Source organism: Pleurodeles waltl, chromosome 3_1 (assembly GCF_031143425.1).
Source record: "Pleurodeles waltl isolate 20211129_DDA chromosome 3_1, aPleWal1.hap1.20221129, whole genome shotgun sequence".
NCBI lineage: Eukaryota > Metazoa > Chordata > Amphibia > Caudata > Salamandridae > Pleurodeles > Pleurodeles waltl.
This window is the reverse complement of record NC_090440.1, coordinates 833217812-833231072: the sequence shown is the minus strand read 5'-3', so window position 1 is coordinate 833231072 and position 13261 is coordinate 833217812. Positions and strand designations below refer to the sequence as shown.

At 40.3% G+C, this 13261-nt stretch overlaps 1 long non-coding RNA gene across 2 annotated transcripts in view; it reads right to left on the bottom strand.

The window, feature by feature from the left end:
- LOC138284675 (uncharacterized) overlaps window positions 1-11205 on the bottom strand; it is a 51387-nt gene extending 40182 nt beyond the window's left edge. For both annotated transcript variants that reach the window (XR_011201441.1, XR_011201442.1), the window contains exons 1-3: window positions 11099-11205; window positions 1884-1941; window positions 1350-1445 (exon numbers count right to left, since the gene is read on the bottom strand). This is a non-coding gene — a long non-coding RNA (uncharacterized lncRNA). The remainder of the gene's footprint in view (window positions 1-1349; window positions 1446-1883; window positions 1942-11098) is intronic.
- Between the last annotated feature and the right edge of the window lie 2056 nt (window positions 11206-13261).

The following is a 13261-nucleotide window of genomic DNA, read 5'->3' as shown; positions in this document are numbered from 1 at the left end:
TGATTCAACTTTTGATGATCATGCAAATTATAGTACAAGCTTGAGCTTTCAGGGACTAAGGACCATATTTATGGGCTTTGTGGTGCAGGGCAGCACAGCAAGTCACTTTGCTGCGCTGCCCTGTGTCACTGAGAAGGGCAGAAATTCACTGTATTTCTCCAATACAGTGCATTCCTGTCCTTCCCCCCTGCTCTGGTGCCCTTTTGGTAGCCTACCGTCAACACCATGGTCCAAGAGTGTCTGTGTTGCATCAGGATTGTTCTTGTGCAGGAAGAGACTTATTCCTTCATATAAATAATCCTGAGAGGCGCTTGCTTCTTTGTATGTGTGCTGCAGAGTGCCTTACGCCTCACCTGGGGAGGTGTAGGTTTTTGGGGCATGCCCTGGTCTACCACTTCTGGTAAATTTGGGAATGCTTCAAAATCCATGAGTGTTGTGTGGGTGTTTCCACACAACACACATGGAAGCACCTCCCTGGCACAGAGTATTGTATTGCAGTGATTTGTGCTATGTTACATTACTCGAGATTTATGTTGCCACGCAAGGTGGCCTTGCGTGGCTTCATAAATCTCACTTAAGGTTTGCGTCTCTCTTGTACCACGGTCCGTAGTGCAAGAGTGACGCAAACCATGCCATACATATGGCCCCAAGTGTGCAGGGAAATAGTGTGTTGAATGTTGCTCCTCATGGTAGAGGTAGACGTTTTGTGAATAATTCAAACAGATTTAATGTGAATGTTAAAATGTTGTTGAAAAAAACTCTGTGTTACTATTTCTGGCCATCTTGGGAGCTGGAAAGGGGAATGTAGTCAGAATCAAGATCAAATTCAAAATGATTTTGTGTCCCAAATGCAGCAGTCTCCACACCGCATAGCACAGAAAAAGGGATGGTACAGTCGACTGCCTCAGCCCACTTGATTTCTATGCAGAACCAGTGGCAGTTCAATGTGAGTATACCTGGTGCTCCAGTGATGCAGCAAAACATGAGAAATAAAATGCAACAGACTGACGGTTTTAAACAAAGTGGTTTAATGACTACTAATAATTTTCCTCAGATTTCAATTAATTTCATACTTCCTACCAGTGCTTTAAATGGGCCGGTACTGTCCGGTACTGAGTACCGGCACTTTTTTATTTTGAGAAGGAGAGTACCGGCACATCTCAAGAAAAACGTAATACTTTCAATTGGGGAGTACCGGCACTTCTTAGAAACAAGCAGGTACTCTAGTACAGAGTACCGGCACTTTAATTTTTCCATTTCAAGCACTGCTTCCTACTGGACTGAATCAGTCACAACAACTGTATCTGAAGGGGAGGAAGATTGTTTGGTGTACTAGTGGTAGACCATACCTGCCTTGTGGAGAGCCCCCTTCCCAGGCAGGCAGAAAACCTACGGTTAGGATATGCGGGGAGTACATCCTCTCAATACAGGAACTCCAATCATACCTAGGAAATGAATGAGAAAACAGAAGTTAAGGCACAGGAGGGGCTAGGACAAACAAAAGCATCACAAACACTAAGGAAGGACTCCTTTTCCTGGTGCAGGGAGGCAGAGCAACAGATCTAAAAGGAAGGAATGAGTATGGGGACAGCGTGCAGCAGGATCTCAAGGAAAGACACCAAGACAGGTTGTTGTTCTGCTTTGGGGAGAATTAAGGGCACTGTTCATCAAAAGGTCCAGACCCCCTCTGTACCACAATAAGTCAGTAAGCAAATGGTTAGCAAATTGGTGAAAGGAGTATTCGCTTTTCACCCCGGGAGTTGGGCATTCCTATTGCTCTGAGGACATGATGAAAACAAACCGTGCTATTTTAGGCCTGGGTATGAACTCACAGGTGATATGTTCAAGGGAGACAGAAACCCCATAAGTAAGATTTTACATACCACACCTTTTACTTATTTTCCCCTGAGGTTACTGGCAATGTCAACCTCGTCCAAAGACCTTCAGAGAGAGGGGAGAGAAAAAACAAACAACCTACGTCATCTCCTATACCCATCCTGGAGGAACAAACTTATATCTGTTTGTCAGTACTGTAATACCAAAAGATTGTCAAGATTACTAAATTAACACAGCCTCCAAGACCATATATTTAACCATACCTCCTACAGCACCTACAGGTGAAAGTCCACCCAGTATTATTTATAATCGTTATATATGCTATATACTTCATGGGTGATCCCTTGGAGGTTCCATATCTACCCTTTTTAGAAAAAGAAGTCCAAGTGGTAGGCATTAGCAATAAATTGATTACTAATCAGGTTTCAGCAAATGTTCCTGTAAAAACTTGACCCACTGGAAAATAATCATAAGTTCATAATATGTGAAATACGTCCTGTAAAGGTATTAGGTAGGGATCTTCTCTGCAAGATGAATAGTGTGATTTATTGCACACTGGATGGCCTGACAATTCAAATGCAGGCTGAAGACTGAATTTAAAATAAAATCACCAGAGTTTTGCATTAAAATTTTTAATTAAAGTTTTCGTGCAGAGTCATACTCCACAAGGGTATACAGAAAGCTAACAATCAAGCTGGCCACACTGCTCCTAAGAAGAGAGAAGACGCATGGGTACTTCTAAATTTAGAAGCTAGAACCCTCACACATCCATTGGATGTCATGCTTCATCATTGGGTGTGCTCCTCATCGGGCTGGTACTGCAATGCCTGACGGGCCCCTGCAAGGGGGCTCTGTGGCGGAGATCTTTTATTATAAGCATGCCACGACCCGATGAAGGATGAGAAGATGGAATACCCTGAATCAGGCAACACTTTTGCAAATCGCAAACTGGGAGCGATATGTTATACAGATAAGGATAGGCAACTGTTATGCAGATAAGGTTGCAAAGTATTTTGCTTGTGAATGTGTGACAATCAATTAAAAATAAACTTTTATTGATAATCAGATTGACAATGTAAATAAGAATACAAATTGTTTCTTGTTCACTTCAGTTCAGACAATGAGAATATGAATCAAAAAGATTAACCTAAACTTTTGTATAAGTTTTCATTTGTTCTAAAATTTACAAACCTACATTTTAATGGTAAGTTTATGAGCGCAAAGGCTCTACAGTCGTGGCGGAGTAAGCCGCACATAAAAAGATATGACAAGGCTATATTTTATTAGGTGGAGTACTACACCCCAACTGCGCAGGCTTCGTATTTGTAGTCTTACTAATAAACTGAAGTTTTGTGTATTCCAAAACAAATGTAAACTTACACAAGAGTGAATGTTTACCTTTGTGAATCAGGCATTGAGTGAGCTAAGGGGAACTCCGGGGTGAGGCATCAGAAGATAAGAATGAAAAATAGGAAAGAGCAGGTTGTACAAAGGACCATAATGATGTATGGATAACAGCTGAAAAACAATATGTTCTGTCCAATTCTATGTTGTTTCCTATACCTAGGCTAACTCATGTTCCAACTCATATTTTTGAAGATTTAATGGTAAGGCTCTTTCATAAACATTGGTACAACCCTCACTTTAAATCTGTAGCTGAAGGTTTGTGTCAATGCCGTGTTACTTCCTAGCAGAACATGCTGGGAACAGAACTTTGATCAGTGAGTCATATATGCAAGTCTGTAGGCCCGTTTAGTAAGATTCAATTAGACGTCATGGAGATGCCTGTTCACAATAGTCTTGAGTGCATTCTTATAATTGCATGCTTATTTTCCAGGTGGGCGGAAGCCTGCTGAACTAAGTAAGCTGACAGCATGACAATAGCCAAACCAATGATGAGGGAATTGATACTTAGATTCAGTTTGCAAATTTCTTTAAAATCAAATAAAGGTACACACTGCAAGAGTGAAGTGATGAAATTACTGTGCAGAACCTTGCAAATTGAGAACAAGTTACATTTTAGTTTGTCGGACCACATTCATTCGGCAGTCAGACCCAGCGAGACAGCCTCAGTGAAGAATGGAAAGAGACCTGCAATAGCAGATATCTTTAAGGTTCCTAGCGTGTTGAAACAAGTAACAGAGCTGCGAGAGATAGAGCCATTGGACTGTGTTGTCCCCCTTCAGAGGATCAGCAGAAGGGAATGGCAAAGGAAGAAGAACCAAACCCCACTCATGGATTTAATGTGGATCCAGTTGCACAGGGCCTATGGTTGCAAACAGTTGCTATGGGCATCCACCTCAGGTCAGTGTGCATGATAGCTCGCTTTCAGCTTCAAATGTGTATTTGTCTGTCTGATCTACCTAGCATTACGGGGTCTGAAGTGGTTATATCAGCTGACATTGGACCGGTAGAGTCTGGATAGAATTTGTTTCCTTGTCGGTCTGTTCCAGGGACTCAGGTGACTCCAGGTTTTTGGTTGAGCATTATTTCGATGGCAGCTAAAGTACCTCAATCAGGGGAGGCCTTTAGAGAAAGCAAGCTCAAGGAAATCTTTGAAGGGAAAAATGGAAAGGAGAAGGACTAGAAAGCCTGATGTTCATGTGATGAAGTGGGACTATTCCTCAACCCAAAAAACCTATGTAAACTGCGATGATCCTTCACAAGATTCTCTTATGCACCCAGTCGGGTCTTTAGAGTCTCAGTCTCTTGATTTGATTTATCGTACCTTGATGCAAAACCATGAAGAACATGAATGTGACAATAGAAAAGCTAGGGTTGCCAATAAGAAACGTCAAGCATCTCTGAGGAGAATTGCCAAGGCCTGTACAGAGATTGGTGAACATATAACAGCAACTGAAACTCGAACCATGACATTGGAGACTGATGTAAATGCAGTGTTGAAACAGTCCTCCAAGTAAGAATTGCAGATTACGGATATCCAGTGGAAACCAGATGATTTTGAAAATCATCAATTGTGCAATAATCTGCGCATATTAAGGATTGATGAAGGTGTGGAGGGCAACAATATGAGGACATTTCTAAATAAACTATTTAAAGGCGTCTTTCCTGAGTCGAGAATTGGAACATGGAGTTGGAGGTACAAAGGGCCCATTGGTTACCACTCCTTACAAGAAGGCCAAGGGGTGAAGCTGATGATAGTCAGGTGCAACCCATGGCCATTATTGCATATTTTTGGCAATTTTTTATTAAGGAAGGCTGCATTTGAGAAGGCCCTCCCTGACTCTAAGGGACATTTTGACAGGATTTCCTTTTTTACTGGATCAGATTACTGTCACAAAACAGTGGAGAAATTATGGTGATTGAGAAAACTTATTAACCCCTTTTAGTGGTAAGGGGCGGAAACATGTTCATTGAATCCTGCTTGACTAAAAACTGTGTACAAAAGTGCTGTGCATGTGTTGACTTCAGAAATAAAGGCTAAAGAGTACTTGGAAGAACTACCTTAATGAGGTTATGAATTGCTGAATGTGCTATAGCAAGGTGGTGAGTTATACCATGATGGGGTTAAAAACTTGTCCTCTGCCCAATTGTAAGTGTCAATTAGTGGGCAAATTGAGATTTCATGCTTGGTTTTGAGTTTCTGGTATAAGCATTTTTTCTCTTTTTTGGGTCATTCACTAATAGTACAAGATGAGCTTCGTAATTGTATGTTAGGAAGGGGTTAGGCAAGCAATCCATCTTACAGACCAAGTGGTCTGGCTATCTCGTGTGGCTGGTTATGGGGAAGGTTTGGTTGTTTTGGGAGGGGTAGTGGGTAGGGGGGCATGAAGGGGACAGAGGGGGTGGGTCAAGGGGGAAGTGCACAAGAGAAGTAAGGGCAAAACATGGAAAACATGCAATGGAAGACAATGAAAAACAGATACACTTCTCTTTATTGTCCGGTGGCAAAATATAAATGGCCCGAATAAGTAGTTTACGAATTGCTATGTTAAAGATTTGTGGATTGAACAACAGTAACAAAAGGGGATATGTGGTGGAAGGCTTAAAATCAGTCAGTGCTGATGTTATATGCATGCAGGAGACACATATTATAAGTTTCAAGAAACATTTGTTGGAGTTTTCTGGCCACCAACTACTGGCATATACTACGTAGGGGACCACTACTAAAGAGGTATCTGTGCCTGCCCATAATGAAATGGTAGAACCGATCCGGAGATTCACTGATAAATTTGGTTGTTGGGTGCTGGCAGGGTATATAGTTGATGGGTCTAAGGTCACATTGTGCTCAATTTATGGGTTCAACTTATTTTTCTTTTATATTTTTATTGAGATCCAGTACCAAGATACATTGCACATGTTCCACAAATAGTGGCATAAAGAAACAGAAAAAACAGAGGCCCATATTTATACTTTTTTAGCGCCGCATTTGCGCCACTTTTTGATGCAAAAACGGCACAAACTTACAAAATACAATTGTATTTTGTAAGTTTGCAAAGTTTTTGCATCAAAAAGCAGCACAAAAACGGCGCTAAAGAAGTATAAATATGGGCCAGAACATCTATATGAAGCATTTTATATTGCACAATTATCACCAGAAGCACCTGGGACCTCCAATTTCCTGAAGTCATATTTTATTGCAAATCCCTTTTCCTAAGCAACTGCCTCAAGGGGATTTTACAACACAACCACCTCTGATGATAGCATTGAACAATTGTCCCACCATCCCCTAAAACGTTATTTATTATGCTATAGTGTCTTCATAAACTTTCCCCAAATTTTTGAGAATCTATTGTTCCTCACGCATCTCAGTGCATACAGCAGTTCTTGTTTCCTGACTTGATGCATTTTGGTGACTCATTTCTCAAAAGTGGGGATTACTGAAGTACACCACTTTTGTAATAAGAGAGATCTAGCCACTGCCATTGTGAAGTATAACAATTTAGTAACTTTGGGGTCTCACTTTTCAATATGACCATAACCCAACACTAACAGACAGATACTGGGAACAATTGTTATCTGTAAGGCTGTTTCAAGTGACCTAACAACCTTGTTCCAGAATTCTTGAATGAGACCTATGACGTGAGTCCAGTTTGTGATGACTGTAGCTTTACATCGAAAATGATGCCCGGACTGATTAGGATTAACCTGTGCTAGAAATTGCGGGGTCCAATAGAACAGCCATTTACTAAAATATTGCATTATGCGTCAGTTGGCTCCTCTCAATATGTTAAGGTTCAACCGATTAATTTCTGCCCACATTTTCACAGTTAATTTTACCACTTCATATTTGCCCCATTTTCTGATCACTTTTAGACAACAGTCAGAGCCCTTCAGCTCTATGAGCAGCCTTTTCCACTCACCCGCCCACTTATAACCCAATGGATCAACCAGCTCTTTGACTTTGCTTTGGCTGTCCGGCATCTGCTGCACTGGAAACCAACAAAGTTATCGAGCATCTTTTTATAAGACCCTAAAATCATGAAATCCCCCTCACACTGCTACCCACATTTCCAAAAGGCTTTTCCACTTATCCCCAGCCATAAAGTCACCAAGTTTCCGGAATCCGTCACGCTCCCAGTTTCTTATCATGTCAAGATCTACCCGGGTGCCGGATTCAGTTAACAATTCTGACAAAGGGGTGAAGATATTATTATGAGGTATTGAGTACCTACAATATAGATCATCCCACTTCCTGGACAGCCACCTAAGGATAATATAGCAAACTTTCTTTGGGGATTTCGATAATTTTACCACGTCCCATACATTGTACTCCTTGCAGATTACTTCTACGAAGACCTGCGGGAAAAGAGCTCAATATTGCAACTTTCTATTGAATCTGGCCATATATTGTGCAAAGTATGCAAAGTAATACTCTTTAATATTACGAAGTGCCAGGCCCCCCCCCCTTCTCCGGTTGGGCCTATAAAGTGCTCAGTGCAATTCAAGCTATCTTGTTTTACCAAATAAAGGAGGCAAACATAGATTCTACTTTTCTAAAGTAGCTAAAACATATGGGATGGCCATCAGAAGAAAGTTGGATGATTCCAATATAGACATTTTAACCAGAGCAGCCCTGTCTAAAATTGTCAGAGGAAGCAAGCCCCACTGTGATAGTATTGTCTGAATTTTTGTGAGGAGAGGGGCAAAATTGAGATCATAAAGGTCTTCAATTCTTGAAGAAAATCTGACCTCCAAGTACCTCTTTGGTTGAGAACTCAAGCAGGGAGACAATTCAGCTAGTAATTTGTCTGACCCACATCTGCCTAGGGTAATTTCTGTTTTTTCCTGTTGATCTTGTATACCCCCACTTTCTCAAACTGTGAGAATATCTTAAAAGCGTTTTCCTGTGAGCTCCTGTTTTTAACTAAGAATAGAATAATATCATCAGCATATAGTTTAATCTTCCCAATCTGCTTGACGGGGGCAGATCGTAGCATTCTGTCTCATAGAAATAGCTAGAGGCTCAATAAAGAAAGCAAACAATATTGGCGAGCAGGGCACACTTTCTGGATTCCCCGGAAAACTTGCATTTTACCCACATCTGCAGAGTTTATCATAAAATTGGCTTCAGCACTCTGATACATCTAGGGTAATCTGGGAGGAAACCCCAAATTTCATTAAGATGTCAAACAGTGTCTCCCACACCACCAGGTCAAAGGCTTTTTCTGCATCCAGTAAAATAATGACAGCTGGAATACTGTCGACAGAGAAGTACTCCTTGGACTTGGTTAGGACGTATGTATTGGCTGCCAACCGTGGACCAGCAACAAACCCATTCTGATCATGATTAATCAATTTGGTGGCAATCGGGTTAAAGTGGTTAGCAAAAGTTTCATGATGATCTTATAGTCAGAATTTAGAAGCGTGATCGGATGATATGAATTTGGATCTTCACTATCTATGTCTTTTTTTTAAGAAACAAACAATATTTCCTGTGCAGAACGATGTTGGCGCAGTGCCCAACTGCAGTACTAAATTGGCCCCCAGCAACAAATAGTCTGCCAAGACATCTATACAGGTTTTAATTAATTCCGCTGGTAAGCCGTCTGGAGCGCACGCCTTTCCATTCAGGAGGTTCTTAACCACCTCCACCAGTTCAACCTTGGTAAAAGGACAGGAAATACTTTCCCTGTCTTCCTTAGAAAGAGTGAGGTTAGTGAGTCCAGCTAAGAATTTTCCTAATGCTTTGCTATCAACCGTTTGATTCAGGCTATAAATCCACCTATAATATTCTAACATAACTTCCCCTATCTTACTATACTCCGTATGTCTTGCCCAGAATTCTGACATTTCAGTGCAGAAATCCTATTTGGTGGCCTGCTCGCATGCTTGCCATGCCAAGAATCAGCACGTAAAATTTCTATCCTCATAAATCTTCTGCCTATGGGTCTGGTGGGCTTACTGCTTCATACCGACTCACGAACTGGTCACTAAAAGCCTGCTTGGCCTGATCAAAGCTTTTCTTATTTACACTTGAGGGGTTCCTTAATAACTTTTCTAAGCTTTCCTGCACCCTCCCTTCTAGGGTCCACGTCCATTTTCTGATGCCACGACTGTTGGCCGTATCCCTTGCAATCACGATCCCTCTTAAGTAAGCTTTCAACAAATCCCATACAATACTTGGGGGGGCTGTGCAGTGGTTCCTACCAAGAAACTATTGAATCTCTTCTCTGAAAATGTGAACGCAGCCTTCCTCTTGAAGATGCAGCTTATAAAAAAACGACCTCCCGGGGTTGAGGCGTGTCACGCTCTAGCGCCACTTCAAGAACAAGAATGGCATGGTCTGAGAAACCACTGGGAACCGTCTGCTGACCATTAAAATCTAAGTGTCAGCATGTTTAAATAGGTCCAAAAAACTTGTGCAATGCTAATTTTTAACTATTTTTCTGCATTTTACTGTGGAGTCTAAGCCAGGATCTTGGAGAAAATGAAAGTCCACTCCTATAATAATCTCCCCAGGGATTTGTATTAGCAATTTAAAAAGTTCATCTTAGGGTCCTGGACTATATTCCACTGGGGCATAAAAACTAATAAATGTGAGTCCCTTAGAGGACACAGAGCAGTGTACCCAGCACCAGCACCCATTTTTGTCACTGGCAAAATCTATTACATGAGCCCAAGTCTTTTGGCCAAGAATACTGCTGTGCCTCTATATGCGACTTGTCTAAACCATCTAGGGGAGCCCTTATATCCCCGCTGTATTTGGGCCATATATCAACACAAAAAATATTGCTATACAGAGTGGATTAATATATACATACTTTATATCACAGTGAAATTATGAATTAGTCACTGAGCGAATTTAATTATTTTCCTTCTTTTTATTCTTTAATATTTGTCTCTCTTTGTCTCGCTCTCTTAGTTTGAGTAATTAACATAAAAAAAGACATACATCTTAATCACATACAATATATACAAACATCTACACATATAACTATAAACATCTCCATCCATAATACAAATGCCACTTGGCATTTAAAGTTCTGAGAAATCTTTTGCACTGACAGCTTCCAATCAAAATTTCTTAAATATCTCCGCTGCTAAACCTTTTCAGGCACGCAGTCCTTCGACTGAGGTAGTGATATTCAGTACCACCTTTTCTAGGCTCTTTGTTCCTGATGGTTATATGTGGTACTATCCCATTTTCATCATCTCTTTATTCCACAATTCATACAACACTCCTCAACTAAATAGTCAACGTGTTTCGGCCTTTCAACTTCTAGCCTCCTTAGGACATTGGAAACAGTGCCTATATATGCAATTTTACAGTATATTACTCTCTTATCCTAATTAGCTCAGTGCTACAACTGTCATTGCCACAAGGGCCATTACAAACCCTGTTCACCATTACATCTAGTCCAACTCTAATCGTGATTCCTTCAGTATCCATACCAGAAAATCTCACTAACATGCACATTAACTCATAAATATTTATCTGTATTCTATTTATAGTTTGTTGTAGTAGTGCACTTTTTTACTACACAACCGGTGAATACCTGCATTGTACACAAATGTCTCATATTCCACCTCTTTCGTGTATCCTCTATCTATTTTGTAGTCCTTATTTTATTTAGTTTAATTTAACCATGCACATGCTTCTTGGCTGACCTTCTATTTGTTTCCAACTGATCATATTCCCTTTCGCAAGACATTTGACAGCTCAAGCAACCTTTTCAACCTTCACCGTTAGGCCATTATTCATACTCTTGCCATCGGTTAAATGGAAATATCATAGTTTTACCATGATCCATGACTCATCATATACTTAGACACAGGTAGTGTTTCATTGTTTACTTACGTTTTTTGTTTGGTCTAACGAGCACCACGTGTGATATCGTTAACTTGCTTTCATTTGGCTATACAGCCTGCCGCTTGAAGCGTCCGTGTTTGTTCTGTGCTTGTACGTCAGCTCGTGTAATGAACATCTAACAAATTTGAAAGAGAGGCTCCTCCCTTCCTATGCTGCTCGGTTATCTGTTTCTGTGGCGGCCATTTTAACATGTCTCCTAATACCTATAAAGTTAAGGGGTGAAGCTGGTATTTCATGCCTCTTTCCCTTTTTGTATTCGGGACCTCAAGATTATCCTCACCATTCTTACCAATGGGTCTGGATATTATTGACACATATGTGTACTGTGATTCCCAGCTACAAGATCTAATCAATGGGAATTATTTTTTCATCCCCTTCAAAAGTCAATTGAGACTGCCGCCAGTCTCTGATTGTTTGTTAATTCCTACTTAGAGCCCACATTTCATTGAGGTTATTTAAACCTCATCTGGCCGTACCGTACATTTCAATGAGTCTCGCCTCCATTCTAGCTAGAATGGAAGTGCACTTATTTGCTGTTTGTGTTGTTTCTGCCACATACAGTATTGACCACCTTATATCTTCATCTTTATGTCCTTTTTCTATATAATGTTCTACCATAGGTGCACCACGTACTTCACATCTAATCCTAGACATGTGTTGTAGAATCCAAGCTTTTACTGGTTGTACAGTCTGTCCTATATATATCAATGTACAGGCACAGTTAATACAGTAAATCACGTTTCTTGTTTTGCAATTTGAGAACCAAAGCTGTTGGTGTATTTTTCTATTCACTTCAATATTCTTGGTGTTCTCTGTTTACTTGCATGCCGTACAATTGTTACATTTAAAATGACCAATCAATGGAGGCAGATCTAACATTTTCCTAAGATCATTCTTTCTCTTTCCAGCGCCAGAGAAAGAGGCATACATCAATACATCACGTATATTGCATCCTCTTTTGAATGAAAAGAGAGGTTTCTGTATCCCTAATGGGTACAGTATTTTCCAATTTTTTCTATAATAGACTTAATCCTGTTGGCTTTGGGATTATTAATCAAAACACAGATCAATGGAACCTCCTTTTTCTTTTCCCTCGGAGTGTACCATGCTCTCTTGTATTCTCCTTTCACTATTTTCCTGGGGTCCAGCAATCTAGTGACAAAATTCTCTGCATTGTTGAAATAATCCTCCTTATTGGTACAATTTCTGCACATCCTCAGGAAGGTCCATAAGGTACGTTTTCCCTTAGATTGCATGGATGGTAACTAGAGAAATGTATTAAAGTATTTCTATCTGTAGGTTTCTTTTATAAATTGACTACAATTTGGCTCTCTTTTGACTCAATCCACAGATCCAAAAAGTTAATCCGTCTTGGATCTGATGCCATCCTACATTTTAAATCAGGAGAGTGATGAATAATCCATTCGTGGAAGGCTGAAAGTGACTCCACATCGCCTTCCCATACCATGAAGATATCGTCAATATATCTTACCCATCGTTTTACTTGTTTTTGAAAAGGGTTGTTTCTATCATAAACCCACTTTTTTTCAAAATAATCCATCACTAAATTTGCAATTTCTGGGGCGAAGCTACAACCCATAGCTGCACCTTTAATTTGTAGATACATGTCTTTCCCAAATGTGAAAAAAAGTTACTCTTGAGACATAATCTAGCCAGGGTCAAGATAAATGCTGTTGGGACTTTGTGTGGTAGATCTCTATTCTTCAGACATGTCTTCATTACTTCCAAAGCTTCGTCTTGTGGGATATTTGTGTACAGTGCCTCAATATCTAATGTAACAAGCATATGTGTTTGTTCATCAAAGGCACTGCCCTCTAATGTATTTATCATGTGCATCAAATCTCGTACATATGCTTGAGTCACCCACACTATTGGTTTCAAAAAGGTATCAATGTATTGTGCCAAAGGTTCTAAAATGTATCCACATGCTGAGATTATTGGTCTTCCAGGTGGATTATCTAACTCTTTGTGAATCTTTGGAAGGATATACATAAGAGGTGTACGCGTGTTACCTTGGTTTGGAAAATCATACTCCTTTTTACAAATCCACCCTTCTCTCAGGGCCTCATCTATATGCGACTTGGGCAGTAGAGAAACCTTGAAAATATGCTGAATTTTTAAACATAGAGA